The 12,500-nt window shown below is 33.8% G+C and overlaps 1 pseudogene; it reads left to right on the top strand.

Moving 5' to 3' along the window:
• Positions 1–12,500, top strand: part of LOC137657155 (putative neural-cadherin 2) — a 228,717-nt pseudogene that overhangs the window by 178,753 nt on the left and 37,464 nt on the right.

Raw genomic sequence — 12,500 nt, 5'->3', positions numbered from 1 at the left:
AATAATAATAATAATAAAAAAAATAATAATGATAATAATAATAATAATAATAATAATAATAATAATAATAATAATAATAATAATAATAAAGATGATGATAATAATAATAATAATGATAATAACAACAACAACAACAATAACAACAACAGCAGCAACAACAGCAACAACAACAAAACCAACAACAACAATAATAATAATAATGATAATAATAATAATAATTAATTATCTATCTATATACCAAGGCACTTCCCTCAATTTTGGGGGGTAGACGACATCAAACAATTGAATAAAATAGGAATTTTCCTCACTATGCTCCTCCCAGCCTGACGAGGGACTCGACCGAGTTCTGCTGGTATTGCTAGGGTGCCACGGCCAACCCTCCCCCATTATCCACCACAGATGAAGCTTTATAAGCTGAATCTCCAACTGCTACTACCTCCGCGGTCACCCTTGGTGACCAGAGGAAGATGCAGGCCCTACAGGAACTGCATCACCATCGCTCGCCACTCATTCCTATCTCTAGCACGCTCTGTTGCCTCTCTCACATCTATCCTCCTATCACCCAGACCTTTCTTCCCTCCATCCATCCACTCAAAGCTTGGCCTTCCTCTTGTACTTCTCCCTTCAACATTTGAATTCATCACCTTCTTTAGCAGAAAGTTATTTTCTATTCTCTCAACATGGCCAAACCACCTCAACACATTCATATCCAGTCTAGCTGCTAACTCATTTGATACACCCGTTCTCACCCTCACTGCTTCGTTCCTAACCCTGTCTACTCGAGATACACCAGCCATACTCCCCAGAAACTTCATCTCAAACACATCAATTTCTGTCTCTCCATCAATTTCATTCCCCACAACTCTGATCCATACATCATAGTTGGTGCAATCACTTTCTTATACAGAACTCTGTTTGCATTCATGCCTTACCTTCTATTCTTTACCACTCCCTTCACTGCCCACAACAATTTGCATCCTTCATTTACTCTTTGACAGACCCCAAGTACTTAAATCAATCTACTTCTTCAAGTACCTCTCCATTAAACATGACATTCAGCCTCTAAACTCCTTCCCTTCTCGTACATTTCATAACCATACTCTTACCCATATTAACTCTTACAAACCCTTCCAAATTCTGTCACTAATCGACCAAGCTCCTCTTCTGAGTCTGCAACCAGTACAGTATCATCTGCAATCAGCAACTAATTTACCTCCTATTCTTGATCATTCTCGTCTATTAGTTTCAATCCTCGTCTAAGCACTGAAGCATTCACCTCCCTCACCACTCCATCAACATACAAGTTAAACAACCACGACGACATCACACATCCCTGTCTCAGCCCCACTCTCACTGGAAACCAATCACTCACTTCATTTTCTATCCTAACACACACTCTACTACCGTTGTAAAAACTTTTCACTGCTTGCAAAAACCTTCCACCAATTCCATATAACCTTGTCACATTACACATTGCTTCCCTATCAACTCTATCATACGCTTTCTACAGATCCATAAACGTAACATACACCTCCTTACCTTTTACTAAATATTTCTCGCATATCTGCCTAATTGTAAAAATCTCATTCATACATCCCCTACCTCTCCTAAAATCACCCTATACTTCTAAGATTGCATTCTCTGTTTTATCCTTAATCCTATTAATCAGTATTCTACCATACACTTTTCCAACCACACTCAACAAACTAATACCCCTTGAATTACAACACTCATGCACATCTCCCTTACTCTTATATAGTGGTACGATACACACACAAACCCAATCTACTGGCACCAGTGACAACTCAAAACACATATTAAACAATCTCAACAACCATTCCAGTACAGTCACACCCCCTTCCTTTAAGAACTCAGTTCTCACACCATCCATACCAGGTGCTTTTCCTACTCTTGTTTCATCTAGTGCTCTCCTCACTTCTTCTCTTGTAATCTCTCTCTCTCTCTCATTCTCATCTCCCATTACTGGCACTGCAACACCTGCAACAGCAATTATATCTGTCTCCCTATGATCCTCAATATTCAGTAAACTTTCAAAATATTCTGCCAACCTTTTCCTTGCCTCCTCTCCTAACAACCTTCCATTTCCATCTTTCACTGTCTCTTCAATTCTCGAACCAGCCTTCCTTACTCTCTTCACTTCTTCCCAAAACTTTTTCTTATTCTCTTCATATGAACGACCCAATCCCTGACCCCACCTCAGGTCAGCCACCCTCTTTGCTTCAGTTACCTTACCTATTACTTCCACTTTTTTATCTCTATATCTTTCATACTTCTCTACACATTTACTCTGCAGCCATTCTTCAAATGCCCTCTTTTTCTCTTCCACATTTACCTTCACTCCTTCATTCCATCATTCACTACCCTTCCTCATGATGCCCACAAAAGTCTTCTTGCCACACACATCACTTGCAATCCCAACAATATTTTCTTTTAATAACTTCCACTCCTCCTCTAAACTACCAGTTTCTCTCACTCTCACTCTGTCATATGCCATTTTCAATATTTCATGAAATTCACTTTTAACCTAAGGTTTTATTAACTCTTCAACCCTCACTAGCTCCCGTTTACCTCTCCCACTCTATTTCCCCACTCTTTTGCTACAATTAATTTTCTTTCCACCAAAAAATGATCAGTCATACCGTTAGCCATACCCCTAAACACGTGCACGTCTTTCAATCTTCCAAACATTCTTCTAGTTATCATCACATAATCCATTAAAACCCTTTTTACCACGCTTCCATTTGCCACTCTTACCCATGTATGCTTGTTTTTATATTTATTTTAGAAAAAGCTAGAACTTATTACCATCTCTTGCACAACACACATATCTACCAGTCTCTCCCCCTCTCATTTTTACCTGGTACGCCATACTTCCTAATGATACCTACCTCTTCAGGGCCCACTCTAGCAGTTAAGTCACCCATGACAACTACATAATTCCTTCTACCCAGTTCTTCTACACACCCAGTTAATTCATTACAGAACTCATTCCGCTTTTCTTCACTTTTCTCACAACCTGCCCCATACACACTAACAAAAGCCCAACATTCCCTACCCAAGGTACCCCTTAGTCACATTAACCTAGATGATATATCCTTCCATTCTACTTTACCTGTCATCCATTCACTCAGCAATAAAGCCACACCCTCTCTTGCTCTTCCCCTTTCAATCTCAGGCACTCTACCAGTCACTTTACCAAACATCACTTCACCATTCACTTTTATCTTTGTCTCACACAAAGCCAATATATCCATACTTCTATTCCTAAACATAATTCCAATGTCACATCTTTTACTCTCTATTGTACTAAATCACGCACATTCAGACACCCAAAAACTAGTGTGGGAAGCAGTCACTCTCCCTCCAACTCCACCTCTTAGATGACTCACAGGAGTATATAATACAGAAAAGGGGGTTCCCAGCCCTCTCGTCCTGTCCCTTTCGGTCACCTCTTATGACATGCAGGGATGCGTTGGCACTTTTCTAATAATAATAATAATAATAATAATAATAATAATAATAATAATAATAATAATAATAATAATAATAATAATAATAATAATAATAATAATAATAATAACAACAACAACAACAACAACAACAACAACAACAACAACAATAATAATAATAATAATAATAATAATAATAATAATAATAATAATAATGATAATAATATCCGATACTGAGCGGGTGGAAGGGAACCTCAGTTTAATAAGGAACTCGAGAATTACGACAACGCCAAACATTCTTAAATTTATTTCCGTCACCAACAAATAACAACGTTTCAAACATCTCTGTGTTCATAATCATGTTCCTGGGTAAAAGAAAGTAAAACAATAAAGAGCAAGCTGTACATAAATATTATAAACAAACAAATAAATTCTAAGTTAGAATGGGAAAAGGGATAATTAGGCAATCTTCAAAGGAAAGCTAGAAATTTCTTGATTAAGTTGTGGCTTTTTAGATTTTATAAAAATTGACTCTGCTATTCTTATTTCATTTTCATATGAGCCTCTGTATATTATTGAAAAGTTGTCCAAAGAGAATGAACACTTACAATCCATTTCACAATGGTCTCGTATGCTGGACTGTAAAGGTTTGGACAAGGCTCTGCCAGTTCGGCTGCTAATTCCCTTGTGATCTTGGTAGCGAGAAAAAATGCATTTTTTCGTGGAGCCAATGTAAGCTAATTGGCAATTTGGACAGTTAAACAGGTAAACCACCATTGATTCAAAGGTCTTTTGCAGCTTTTCTTTATGGTTAACAAAACTTTTTATTTTGGAGTAATTATAGAATATTAAATTCGGTTTAATTTGTGGTAGGTATTTACTCAGGATTTCGTGTATTCTGATTTTAATATATTTGTTTGTTTCATCATTAAAATAAAGTAATTTTATGAAGAGTTCAACTTTTTTTGGACCAAATTTCTTTGGTTTAGGACAAAATATACTGTTAAGGAAAGTTCTGAGTTTGTAATAGAATATTTTGGATGGGAAACCATTGTTGGAAAAGAATTTCTCCAGGAAACATATTTCCTTATGAAAATTTTCAAAAGATGACGTTAATCTAAACGCTCGGTAAAACATTGTGCTAAATGTGTTTAACTTGAAATTGGCATAGCATCTACTCAAAAAATTAACTCCGAGTCCTGTGTGAGAAGGTTTTCTGTAAATGTTGGTGTCTATACCGTTATTTGATTTTTTTTATTAAAATCAAATTTACGATAGAAAAAGAACAGGATAATCAAATCCCCTCTTTAGATATTTTAATAAAAAAATCAAATAACGGTATAGACACCAACATTTACAGAAAACCTTCTCACACAGGACTCGGAGTTAATTTTTTGAGTAGATGCTATGCCAATTTCAAGTTAAACACATATAGCCCAATGTTTTACCGAGCGTTTAGATTAACGTCATCTTTTGAAAATTTTCATAAGGAAATATGTTTCCTGGAGAAATTCTTTTCCAACAATGGTTTCCCATCCAAAATATTCTATTACAAACTCAGAACTTTCCTTAACAGTATATTTTGTCCTAAACCAAAGAAATTTGGTCCAAAAAAAGTTGAACTCTTCATAAAATTACCTTATTTTAATGATGAAACAAACAAATATATTAAAATCAGAATACACGAAATCCTGAGTAAATACCTACCACAAATTAAACCGAATTTAATATTCTATAATTACTCCAAAATAAAAAGTTTTGTTAACCATAAAGAAAAGCTGCAAAAGACCTTTGAATCAATGGTGGTTTACCTGTTTAACTGTCCAAATTGCCAATTAGCTTACATTGGCTCCACGAAAAAATGCATTTTTTCTCGCTACCAAGATCACAAGGGAATTAGCAGCCGAACTGGCAGAGCCTTGTCCAAACCTTTAGAGTCCAGTATACGAGACCATTGTGAAATGGATTGTAAGTGTTCATTCTCTTTGGACAACTTTTCAATAATATACAGAGGCTCATATGAAAATGAAATAAGAATAGCAGAGTCAATTTTTATAAAATCTAAAAAGCCACAACTTAATCAAGAAATTTCTAGCTTTCCTTTGAAGATTGCCTAATTATGCCTTTTCCCATTCTAACTTAGAATTTATTTGTTTGTTTACAATATTTATGTACAGCTTGCTCTTTATTGTTTTACTTTCTTTTACCCAGGAACATGATTATGAACACAGAGATGTTTGAAACGTTGTTATTTGTTGGTGACGGAAATAAATTTAAGAATGTTTGGCGTTGTCGTAATTCTCCAGTTCCTTAATGATAATTATAATAATAATGTGTTTCCGGGTAATCCCTTTTAGGAGGTCACGAAAGTGGTGGTACAGTAGTGGTGACTTCCCTGAAACCTCTCGACCGAGAGGATTCGCCTTTGCGACTCGTCCCTCTCGTGATGTCAGATGCCAAGGGCCTAACTACCACTGCGACAATTACCGTCACAGTTAGCGACGTCAATGACAATCCCATGGGACCAGCTTCAAAAGTCATCACTGTGATAAAAGTTCATTGTAAGTAACACCTTATGAGTAATATTCTTAATCACTTTTGGGCTTCAAAAGTAATTATTTGGAAAAAATTTATTGTAAGTAACACCTTATGAGTAATGTTCTTAATCACTTTTGGGCTTCAAAAGTAATTACTGTGAAGAAGTTTATTGTAAGTAACCCCTTATAAGCAATGTCCTTAATCACTTTCGGGCTTCAAAAGTAATCACTGTGTAGAAGTTTATTGTATAACACCTTATGAGTAATGTTCTTAATCACTTTTGGGCATCAAAAGTTATCACTGGGAAAAAGTTCATTGAAAGTAACACCTTATGAGTAATGTTCTTAATCACTTTTGGGCTCCAAAAGTAATCACTGGGAAAAAGTTCATTGTAAGTGATACCTTATGAGTAATGCCCTTAATCACTTTTAGGCTTCAAAAGTAATCACTGTGAAGAAGTTCATTGTAAGTAACACCTTATGAGTAATGTTCTTAATCACTTTTGTGCTTCAAAAGTAATCACTGTGAAAAACTCCATTGATAGTAACACCTTAGAAATTATGTTCTTAATCACTTTTTCGCTTAAAAAGTAATCACTCTGAAAAAGTTCATTGAAAGTGACACCTTATAAGTAAGGTTCTTAATCACTTTTGGGTTTCAAAAGTAATCAAAGTGAAGAAGTTTATTGTAAGTAACACCTTATGAGTAATGTTCTTAATCATTATTAAGGCTAGCGAATAAAAATTTTTGGATTTAGATTTTACACTCACGAAAATTCCTCTTATATAAATCACACAAAGTTTTATATGAGGAGCTTTATCATAGCTGTTTAGAGACATATGAATATAAAACATTTATTACATCAAGAATGATGCTTTCAACTTCTATATCCTTTCGACACATTTTTTTTATTGATATCAAGTTAGTTTACGTCATAGTTAGCGACGTCAATGAATTTTTTTTTTCAATAATATGCGATAAATAAATTAATTTCCTATAGCTTCATGATTATGTAGGCATAAAAAAACAATCGTTCTTTGTAACCAATGCATAGATAAGCATAATCGTAGAAAATACATAAAAGAATTATATAGATTTAAGAAAGTTAGTTAATGTTGCATTTGTCGGATTATTATACATGGTTAACGTTATGAATAATAAGTATTAGATCTAAGATCCTAAACATATATGTATTTGTGCAATAAAATGTCGTTATATTTTCTCATGTTTTGGATTTTAGTGTAACTTAAAGCTTTTGCAATAAACCATTGTACGCGGTAAGCAGAAGTTATATTTAAAGATAAAAGTATAGTGTTTTCATCTCTTTTAACAATAAATTTTTCCCTGTGCATATAGAGTATTAAAGGTAGCTCCCAACAGTATAATTCATAAACATTGTTGTAATCTGTTTTTTTATTTGTATAAACCGCTGTATAATGCAGAATATGTACAATTTTACTCAAAAGCCTTTGGTCTTGGAATTTAAGTAATTAAAAGAAGTAGAAAGGTAACACTAAAGTAAGAAATTGATATATGGAAAAATATACTGAGGTGTATATAAATTGTACTTCCTCGTAGCACCAAAGGCTAAATGAATAATGTAGACATCATTTGAAGTTATCTTTGAAAGGCGATATCAGTTCTAAAACCGCTTTGGGATATAATGGAAACATCATTTATGATGGTCGCTAAAGGCAAGTAAAGGATTATCAATTAGAGAAATGGAGACTATTCAACGATTCCTATGTTCAACACATTATTTCCAGAGGCCTATCGCTATTTCAACACGCATAATGTATAGGCTTTAGAGAGAGAGAGAGAGAGAGAGAGAGAGAGAGAGAGAGAGAGAGAGAGAGAGAGAGAGAGAGAGAGAGAGAGAGAACCACCAGTCTAATAAATTGACTATTTAATTCCCAATGATTAGGGTGGAAACGGAATGATGCTGATTGGCCGGGTCTACGTCGACGACCCAGATGACTGGGACGGAGGTCAAAAGATCTGGTCGTGGAAGAGCCGAAATAGTCATAACATGTTCTCTTTGGAGGAAAATACGGGTCGCCTCTCCATGCAAGCTAACACCACCGATGGAATGTAAGTAAGGGAGATTTAATTCTCTTTACACGTGTACGTTGGTACACACAAAATCATGATTAATGGAAATACATGAGTAATCTATATCTTACCGGAATGTAGCTAGAATATATATTTTCAAGTAAAAATTTTGGCTTCCATTTTAGTCATTACGTGTTGGTCGTTGTTGGAGAAATCTTATCTAACCCGAATACCGACGAATCCTTCTTATTAATTAATGAAATAACGATGTGGAGTTAAATCGAATTTGTATAATTAGCGTAAAAATATAAGTTTATACATTAAACTTTATTCTTCATTACATCTGACAATGAAGCTGGGAGTAACTTATGTTTTCACCCCTGTTTGTCCGTTTGTCTGTTTGTTTGTGAACAACTTCCTGGCCACAATTTTACTCATAGAGTAGTGAAAATTTCAGGGGTCAATTGTTATGTTGAGACGCGGAAGTGATTTGATTTTGAAAGTCCTAGGTACAAGGTAAAGGTCAAGGTCGAGCAATAGGTTGACCGAGTTACCTATAACCTTAACTTCAAGATCGCACAAGGTCGTAACAAAGACGCCTACTGTCTCTAAATTGATCCCTAGAAACGCTGGCTGGTTTCAAGAAATAAGCTGCCATGGAGGAGGTCTGCACTCTCAGAGTGTTCTATTCATGGGTCTTAGATCTATCACAAACATCGCCTGATTGGGTTTCAATTTTATTAATGCAATACAGAAATCAATACCTGATCAGCAACAAAATCCTACCACGTATCGGCATTCATTAGTCTTCCTTCATTTGCCTTTAATACGACCCGGCTGGAGAGGCATTTGCACATAAGAATGAAGATTAAAGTCGATATGTCTCCGCAAGTGCCCCAACGCTAAGCTGATTCGCCAAAATGTTCCGACATTTTAATTGCATGACCTTTACTGAACTCCTTTAGCTTTCATAAGCCTATCTATAAACAGTGACCATTTTTTATATAATATTTCCTATTTTAATTTGCATATTGATATAATTTCTAGATAGATAGATAGATAGATTGATAGATAGATAGATAGATACGGTTAGCATGATCCTTACAAGAAAAGAAATAATTTGACAATATTCTATACTTGAAATTTCAATTACAAATTGGATAGTATTTATTCACACAAACATAACAAAGGCCTAAATAGCAAAATAAAATATCTATCAAGTTAAAAAGAACAAAAAAAAAAGAAACTGAATCAATTGAATGACTTTCATATCCATAAAAAAAAACCATTATGATTGTGAATTTTAATCACACATTACATTCTGCATTTGTCAGCCAATAAATATAATTGCAGATAATCTGAAAACATGCCAATCTGTACGCTAATCTATCCCGTTCAAATATTTACTTATGATATAGAATATAAATTATTCTTGCCCCTATGCAATAAACATATTAGTTTTCTATATTTACGTTGTCATTGTAAATAGAAAATTATAGTTCATTGATAGTAGGTTCTCATTTATTTGCCCAATGGATATGAAAAACTAATTCCAATGTGAATATATTCCTTTGGGGAGAATTTCTGAAGTAGCCCTTAAGGTTTTAGCTATAAATGCTTACATAAAAGTGTTATATGAAAAATACTTTTACCACGTATATATGTATCTATGTACCATGTATGCATGTATTTATGTACGTATTAACTTGTGATATATATATATATATATATATATATATATATATATATATATATATATATATATATATATATATATATATATATATATATATATATATATATATATATATATATATAAAAGATAAATATAGCTATATTTTATAGGTAAGAATCCACTGATTAAAGAGAAAGCAGGTAATAATTCTTAAGCTCATCCATCATTTGAATGGTTGTTGTTTTTAATTCGAAATGTCTATCATAGATTTAAGCTCACAAATGATATTGCCACTCATCAACACAGGTACTTGCTGCAGTTTTTGGTAAGTGATCCGTTTCACAAGCAAGTGGACGTGCCAGCCAATGTGACAGTTAGTGTTGCCAGTTACAGTCGGGATATCGTCAACTGCGCCGTGCCAATCACAATCACGACTCATACGCCAATAGAACTCATCTCGCCAGATCAGGTAGAATGATTTATTTTGATTTTGCTCTCTTTTCAGATTTTATTTTGTTCTTGTTTCCTTATTTACATATGAAATATTCATTAATTTAGTCAAGTGATCTGCAGTTCCCTTGCTCTTCCTTACCTACTCTTTTTTCGTTAGGTTGTCTAAAATTAGTCAGGGTTATGATTCTTTTAAGGGTAGGCTCCACTTAGGAGGGCTGATTTTTGCCAATTTTTTTTTTCTTTGCTAAAAGTCTTCCTTTTGCCTATCAGAAGGCCGTGATACGTGTAGAATTCATCTCCAGCCTCTATAATGGCCCCCATGGTCATCAACGCCCCCCTTATGTTCATAGTAAAAATAAGAAATATCATTAGTAATTGTGTAATATTCATAGTTTACATCTCAAAAATTGGTCGAAGTCATTTTCTAATATAAGTTTCATCAAAGAAAATTAGTTCAGGGGTGACTATGAGATTATCTCCCATCTCCCTGTGTCAACAGAAAAAAATCGCTTTTTCTTTTCACTGTTCGATTTTGATAAAACTTTGTGTGCATGTTCCAGGTGCATAAACAAATATGCCTACAGACCGAATTTCAATTCAAGACAGTTGTTTCTCACCGATCCGCAAATAACATTTAAGTCGCTGGCTCTGATTTTCACATTTTTATTCATATATATATATATATATATATATATATATATATATATATATATATATATATATATATATATATATATATATATATATATATATATATATATATATATATATATATATATATATATATATATATATATATATATATATATATATATATATATATATATATATATATATATATATATATATATATATATATATATATATATAAACATGCATTCATGCAGTATATTGTATGAAATATTAGATTTTCTGATTTACGAATGTCAATAAAGTTAAAGATATAACATTAGTGAAGTGGATCTGAATTGTGACATCATTGTATTTGATAGGAAATGTGCAAACTTCACGATAAGAGTTTATTCAACTTGGAGCTCGTAGAAATGGGGCTAGTGAATGCAAACTAATTTCGAAAAGCTTCAACTTTGTCGCCATATCTTTTCATGCGTATTTTTGTGAATGCTAAAAGCTTTCAACATTATAATAATTAAGCTTTTTATTCTGATATTTCTAAACCATATATAGTGTATTAATGAGGTTTTTTGTTTGGGATTTTCAATAAACAGTCGTAATGCTAAGTGAATGAATACACAGCAACCACTCCGAGAAAGTGTTTCATTAAAAATGACGATATTAATTTTTATAATGGTATTAACATTAGTTCACCAAACATCTAACTGAGCTATACAAGGCACTAGAAGAGGTGGAAGACCCATGCCTACATGGGTGAGGACTATGAAGCGTGAAGTCAGAGATAATGAATTGACAAGTAATGTTAAGCTGAAGATAGAGACGACCGGTGAACTCCAACCGATGCTTTTTGCGTCAATAGGCGTAGGAGGAGGTGATGATGGCAATGATGATGATGATGATGATGATAATTATTGACACTTTGAGAAAACTCTGAAATTTATTAAACATGGGCTAAAATCTCACGGTTATAGACGATTCTAATGTTCTTCTTCAGGCCGTTATAGAAACTTATGCTTATCATACATTTCATCATACATTTTGAATTGAACATTCTAAAATAGAATTAGAATGCATGGATGCAATACATTAAATTACATTCCAATATTATATTTTTTCATAGGTATTATAACAAGGGTCCCTTAAATGAATACTCGAATATAAAAGAAAATTAAGACGACAACAAATGACCATTCAATTTTTTAATGACAAGCTACAACTTTTCAACTACGATCGCATTACTCACTGAATATCCGGCCTAGGGAATTATTTCTCTTGAAAGTATTTTTTTTTCTAAGAATAATGGACATTCTTAAGGATGTCACTTAAGCCTGGAGCTTGTTGATTGTAAAAGAATCAGATCACGTCCCAAGGACGAGGACTTCACCAAATTTACTAACGACCTCCGCCTTGGTCAACAGAGATTTTCATCCTGGGGGCGTCTGCAAGTTATGGAATTTGTATTTAAGCTACGCTCCTCTTTCCTATATATTTCGGAATTCAGTGGACTTCTTTTAATTCTCGCATTACTGATAAGAGTAATCTCTCTCTCTCTCTCTCTCTCTCTCTCTCTCTCTCTCTCTCTCTCTCTCTCTCTCTCTCTCTCGTAGTATGTAATCCAGTCTAGATATAAGCTCATGGTAGTTTTATTACTAAATCATATTTATTTTCTGATCTGTAAA

This window comes from Palaemon carinicauda, chromosome 18, assembly GCF_036898095.1.
Source record: "Palaemon carinicauda isolate YSFRI2023 chromosome 18, ASM3689809v2, whole genome shotgun sequence".
Classification (NCBI taxonomy): Eukaryota; Metazoa; Arthropoda; class Malacostraca; order Decapoda; family Palaemonidae; genus Palaemon; species Palaemon carinicauda.
This window is presented reverse-complemented; position numbering and strand designations above follow the sequence as displayed.